General features: G+C 47.0%; 1 non-coding gene across 1 annotated transcript; it reads right to left on the bottom strand.

Moving 5' to 3' along the window:
* Nucleotides 1-3,105: 3,105 nt before the first annotated feature.
* On the bottom strand, nt 3,106-3,221 carry LOC121453087. The gene has a single exon (XR_005974962.1). It is a non-coding gene; the product is annotated as a small nucleolar RNA SNORD22 (small nucleolar RNA).
* Nucleotides 3,222-6,540: the final 3,319 nt, after the last annotated feature.

Below are 6,540 nucleotides of genomic sequence, written 5' to 3'. Positions count from 1 at the left end.
TGATAGAGGCCTGCAGCCTTGGGGAGGCGGGTTGAAACCACACCTTTTAGATGCCATGATAAGCAAGGAGGAACAAAAGGCGAGCAAGGACTCGCTGTACCTGTACAAGGAGCTATACAGCATCTATGCTGACCCTTAGTAAAGGAGAAGCATCAGCTGTGGCGGTGATAGCCACCCTGTGTTTGAGGATGGAGGAGGACACACTGGAAGCACAGGTGGAGGCTTCTCACAGATGGGCTCCGTGAAAACCGATCTGAAGCCAGGGATGGCTGGACTGAGAAGATAAGAAGTCAGTCCAGGACTGGCTGGGTGGAAGGGTAACCAAAAGAACGGCGGTGTCTGCCCGGAGAAAAGTGAGCCAAGTACCGCAGAGGCCACGGGATGCTGAGATGTGTTTCGTAGGACAGTCAAGGGACTGGAGGATGGCTCAGTTAGCAAGGTGATGGCTTCCTAAACATGAAGACCCCAGTTCAAACCCCAGCAGCCACCAGGAAAGGCTGAGGATGACGGTACACTTGTGTAAGTCCTAGATGGCGGAGACAGAGATGGGGAGACCCTTGGGGCCCCCTGACAAGCCAATCTAGCTGCTTGGTGAGTGGATGGCATTTGAGGAATGACAGGCAGTATCACACCAGTACAGCACTTGGACGGACACACACGCGCGTGCGCACTCTTACACACACACACCAATTCCACTGCCACGATAAACAAGTCCTGGCTACTTCCCATTTACTCTGGAAATGATTGTCCTGTTATACTGTTGGGATCCATTACAGTGTCAAAAGTAATAACCCAACCCATCCACATTGTCAGAAAAAAAAAAAAAGACAGTTTTCCAGGGAACTGAGGCTTAGAATTTTAAACATTAAACTTTTGAAATGTTTAGTCATTTTCATGGAAACTGTTAAAAAAAAAAAAGTGAGTCCCTGTCTGATCAGCCTCATTAAACAGAATTCATTGAACATCGTTTCCCCAGTCCTTGATGGCGGAGTCCTTGCTGGGAAGGATCATCGACCACTCCTGGGCAGCGGCATAGCACGCCCTCGGGGGCTGGTGAAATACACAGGGCTTCTTTGCACCCCTGTGGCCATCCTTCCTGCACTCAGAGGTGGGAACTGGCCTGCCTTCCAGCATCTCTGAGGTGGTTCCTCTCAGCTACAGGCCCATCCACGCAGCTTTCTGCTTGTGCCGTGGTTCTCCTAACAGATCACCTGGAACATCTGCGCTGCTTTCTGTTTGGCCCGCAGGTTTCTTCTAGCAGATTATCATAACCTTTGCATGAAATGACAGCTGCCACGGAAATCACACCAGCTAACTCTTAAAACTGCCTCCAGCTGGATCTGTTGTTCTCTATTACCAAGTTAAAATATAAAGAGGTTGAGAAGTAACCCTGGGCGTATGCCATAAATAAGTCACAGAGACCCTGGCAGGGAATTTCCTTCAGGTCCAGGTGTCTTTTGTATCCGCGCCCATCTGCGCTCCAGCTGGACGCTGTGTGCTTATGATTTCGGCGGTCTCGTGTGAGACGGACAGGACACTGTTGACATCAAGGCGCAGGTTTGTCCTCTGCTTTCTAAGATGATGTCATGCCACTCGGCACCCTGGTCTCATCCTGTTACTTCAGAATCACTCGTCTACAAAGGAGACACAGGAAGGCGGACTCTCTTACTTGAATAGCTTGTCCTTTAGACAAACCCCTGAGGGCAGGGGTTTGGGACTACAAACAGGAACATTTCTCACTGCCCGGTGGCTAGGTAGGAAATGCTCATGGGCCAGTAGGTTCAGCAAGGGTGCCCCTCCCCCCATATATGTGAGGTCTTAACTGAAAGAGCTTGTCCTCTCTCCCACGTCTTCTTCCAGGCCCCAACAGACAAGCAAGGTGTTGCAAAGGTAGACAAGAGAAAGCGAATCACACTGTGAAACAGCATTGAAACTACTTGGGCTGGCAAGCTGGCTCAGTGGATAAAATCCCTGGCTGCCAAGCCTGCTGTCCTGAGTTCAAGCCCCAGGATCCACGTGGTGGAAAGAGAGAACCAGCTCTGGCAAGCTGTCCCCTGACTTCCACATACATACTGTGGCACATGTATGCACTTACGTAAACAAATAATTTCAACATTTTCAGCCCAATTTTCAATAATTTAAAGTGTCTGCTTGTGTTGTATTTGTTAATGTTTCCACATCCAAAGTCAGTGACATCATTAAAGGCAAATTTAGTGGAAAAACAGACTGTGTCTTAATGGGAAAGTCTAGGGAGTCAGAGCAAAGGGTGTGTTATATTGGCTGGGTAGTTCAAGAGTGGCACTCTGCACGCTGGAGAGGCTAAAAACCATAGATGTTAAGTGGACCAGGCTGGACAGCTCAGCAGCCCCAATCTAGAACTGATGGTTTGAGGGATTCTGGAGAGCTGTTACTCTTCAGTCCACATGGGAAGGCCTGAGAAGCTGGGTTCCAAAGCAGCAACAGAGTAGATGCACTCACCAGCAAGAAGTGAAAGCAGACAGGCAAAGCCAGCCCTGATTTCCCTTGAAACTTTTCACAGGCAAGCTGCCTCCTGAAGGAGCTGCCCATTATGGATGTTCTCCTTCACTTAATTCTTCCAGAAAATACCTGTGCAAGCCCCCACACAGAGAGGCGTGTCTCTTAGTGGGTGCCATACACAATCAACTTGACAACTGAGATTATGCATCAACCATCACAAGGGTGCACACTTGTTGCAGCCTACCATGTCCAGACACATGCATCTCATCGCAGTATGGGTGCAACTAGGAACCTGGGGGCTGATCTCATTCGCTCCATAGAGCAAAAGCTCACCTCACCATCAGCGCTCTGGGGGGAATGGTGGCTTGAGGCAGAGCATCTCTACTCCCTTGCCCAGGATTCACTTTGTAATTCTATTTAGTCTGTTGGTTTTCAGGTTAAGAGTAGCTTTATTAGAAAAGGGAAGATGGCTGCATGCTATCTTGAACAAAATTACTGAAGAAGGGATCCAAAGAGTCCCCTCTTGTCCTTGAACGTGGTCTCCGTTTCTGTGCCCCGTTCTTCCTAGAAAAGATGAACCCACACCTCAACAGTGATTCCCTCTTTCCCCACAGGCAGGCACTGATGGCCCTTCAGGTAGCTTCTATTGGAGCAAGCTGTCATCTTCCACCAGGCCAGTCCCTCCTTCTTAGGCTCTGGGTCTGGGATAGGAAGTAAGACGTGTGAATGTCCCTTCTCTGTGGTCACTTTGTAGCTCTTACAAGCGGATTTCTGCTCAAACTCCCCCAGTTAACTGTCTTACCTAGCTGTATCCCTAGCATGAAAGGCATCTCGGTCATCAGCAGGAACGGAAACTTTGCCCTGAGGTTGGTAGCGCACACAGTCTTCCCTCACATGGCCTCACTCTCGGCTCTCTTGCCCATCCACTGCTCAGGCTGTTCTCTTGTCAGAGTTCTGCTCTCCCTTCCGTGATAAAGCACAGGACTCGTGCATGACCAAAGCAACTGTCGTCCAACATCCAGGGAAACTAGGGCAGGAGTTCAAGGCAGGAACTAAAGCAGAGACCATGGAGGAATGTTGCTTCCTGACTTTCTACTACCTACTTGCTCGGCCTGCTTTTCTTACAGCACCTGGGAACACCAACCCAGGGGTGGCACCACCCACAGTGAGCTGGGCCCTCCCACGTCAATCATCAATCAAGAAAATATACCACAGGCTTGCCTACAGGCCAATCTGGTGAGGACACGCTCGTAATTGCAGTTCTCGCGTCCAAAATGACTCTAGTGTGTGTCAAAGCTGACATAAAACCTAGCTAGCACAGCTCACAATAAACTTCCTAGCAAACGATTTCAGACACATCCCCAGGTTCTAGACTTCTCTGAGTTTGACTCCAGCTTTCAGAAGTCCCAAATGAAGATACCCAACTACCTACCTCATCTAGAGTTCGGATGAAAATTACCTTGATTGCGTACTGAGAAGACAGTGGCGGAATTGTGTGATTGGGTGTGTCCTTGAACTTCCTGTGTCCTTCGAGTCTCGTCTTCCTTCATGTGAAAGAGTTAGGGAGATGGAAGGAGGCAGTATAGATTGAACATTTGCTAAATGTGTGTTTAATATGTTCTCTTAGATGACGAGGATGAACATCTTCTAGAATTGCTTTCAAATAACATATGTGGAGCCCTGATCGAAGAGCCTAGAGGTTTCTAGAAGCACAAGTAAGCTCCCTGGAACATTTATTGTTTCAGGGCAGAGTTCTTGTATGGAAAGTGACAGTTCCTCTCACTGTGTGAGTTCTTTTCATTCAGTAAAAATGATGGGTGCTCGTGACTGAACTTGCCAAACTGCATGTTCACAGCCATCTTTATAGCCCAACTTGTCTTCTGAGGGGAGTCTGGGTAACACAATTAATCAGCTCATTGAGCTCGATTTGGACACAGTCCAAGAGAGTGCTAATGACTTGGTTCTCCTTTTTATCAGCATGGGGATTTGAACACCGGGCCTTGTGCTTGCTAGGCAAGTGTTCTACTGCTGAGCCGCAGCCTCTGCTTTCATGGCATGTCTCTCATATTATGTTTTCTGAGATAATTTTCACAAGTGTATCTGAGGCTTTCCTTAAACATGTAAAATAAAGCTCCTTTTGCTCTGCTGTATTTTCACATCAATTAGTGTACACAGAAGGTCCTAGATCCCAGAGCGGGAGATGATGCAGTAGAACACAAGCTGGTGAGAATGAATGAAAGCCGTTCTCTAAGAAGCCACCCGTTAGCTTGCCATATGGCCAGAGCGATATTAGTTCATCTTTTTATTTTTAGTTGGGTTGGAGAGGCATCCATGACCGACACCAACTCCTTCTTGTTCCTTTTCGGTTTGTTCATATTGTTGTAAACACTCGTGTGAAGCATCCGGGCGCTCTTCTCGCTGATGGTTTTCTCTGGGGGCTCGTTTGAGAAGACTGCCATTTAAGAACGCCGTGTCGAATGGGAGTTATCCCGCGTCGTTCATGGCTCTCACCGCCCTGGCCTTCTGATTGTCAGTATCTGTAAGTACCACTGTTAGTGAATTTGGCTGGCAGCGTTTGAAGCAGATGAGGTTTTAGCTCACGCCTTGATAACGGCATTGGCTCAGTCTAAGCGAAAGCCTTATTTTCATTAAAGGGAACAGACATGCTGAGGAAGAAGGTGCTATTTTTACATAGGGTCTTTTTTTTTTCTACTGAAACCACATGATAACACTGTGCTGTTAAAATGATCTCCAGCATGCTGAGTTAGCTGAAGAAACAATATGCATGTTGCCAAAATCAAGGCGGTACTATTCTGAGCCTACTCAGCTCCAACCTCTAGCTCTCCTTGGTGGTCATGAAGAGGAGACCAGGGCAGAGCTGGTAGGAAAGGATAAGTTGCATGCAGAGTGGAGGCCAACTACAACCACCAGCAGGAGAGGATATGCATTCTGGACTATTTGGTTATTGATGGCCCTCCTTCATTGACATATGAGAAGTTTTTAATTAGATATGTTCATATTACTGATATTTGTTGAGTACTCCTTTTATCACACACATACACATACATGCACAAACACAGAGTTTCTCTCTCTCACACACACACAAACACACACACAAACACATACATGCACACACAGATTCAGTCTTTCTCACACACATACATGCACACAGAGTCAGACTTTCTCTCTCTCTCTCTCTCTCTCACACACACACACACACACACACACATACACTATATATATATACATAAATAGACTAGGCTCTCCTGTAAATTACAGGGACCTGCCTGCCTCTACCTCCTGAGCACTGGGATTAAAGGCATGTGCCACCATGCCCTGCCCTATGCAGAGTTTCAAGTGAAGCCAGTATAACACCAAACTCAGGCCTACTTTAGAACTTCACAAATAGAGGAAGTTTAAGTAGATATCCCCCAACTTCCTTTTTTCCTTAAAGATATTATTATCCTCATTTATATTGTTGTTAATGTTTTTATAAATGCCATGATTAAATATATGTGACAGGTACTTCACTAGGCCATTTATAGAAAGTCTTTGTTGGTCCCCACGTGGTCTCTTGTCTTCATTTGCAGAAGACAGACGTTAAACTCCGTTAGGAAGTGAGTTGATTGGAGATTCACGCTTACATGTGGCTAGCTAGCTTCAAAGCCTCTGTTCCTTGCCAGGCTTGCCGCAGGGCTGTGTTAATAAAGAACCAAGCCCTCAGTCTTCATTCTCCCTACCTTTCCATCCCCGTTCTTCAAACGTACTAATGAGAGCAAGTTAGCACAAACCAAAACCAGAAAGATGAAGGACTTCGCTCTTTGTGGTCTTCAAGCCCTGCGTGCAAAGCACCACAAATTTTGTTTCTCTCGCCCTCAAGTACTAGAAGACTTTCCCCCACTGCACACCAGAATTGGAGTCAAGTACTTGTTCACAGACAGGCTTGTACTTGACAGAGAAAATAATTGGAGTACCTGTCGAGCAGATAGATGCTCATGTAGAGGACCGCTTATTGCTTCTCTGCCCTGTCTCTAAAGCAAAATTACTTTTGTGGCCTCCATA

This window comes from Microtus oregoni, unplaced genomic scaffold (genome assembly GCF_018167655.1).
Source record: "Microtus oregoni isolate MIOR12 unplaced genomic scaffold, Mior012 000010F_ref0000083, whole genome shotgun sequence".
NCBI classification, from domain to species: domain Eukaryota; kingdom Metazoa; phylum Chordata; class Mammalia; order Rodentia; family Cricetidae; genus Microtus; species Microtus oregoni.
The sequence above is the reverse complement of the archived record's forward strand: the minus strand, read 5'-3'. Positions and strand labels throughout refer to the sequence as shown.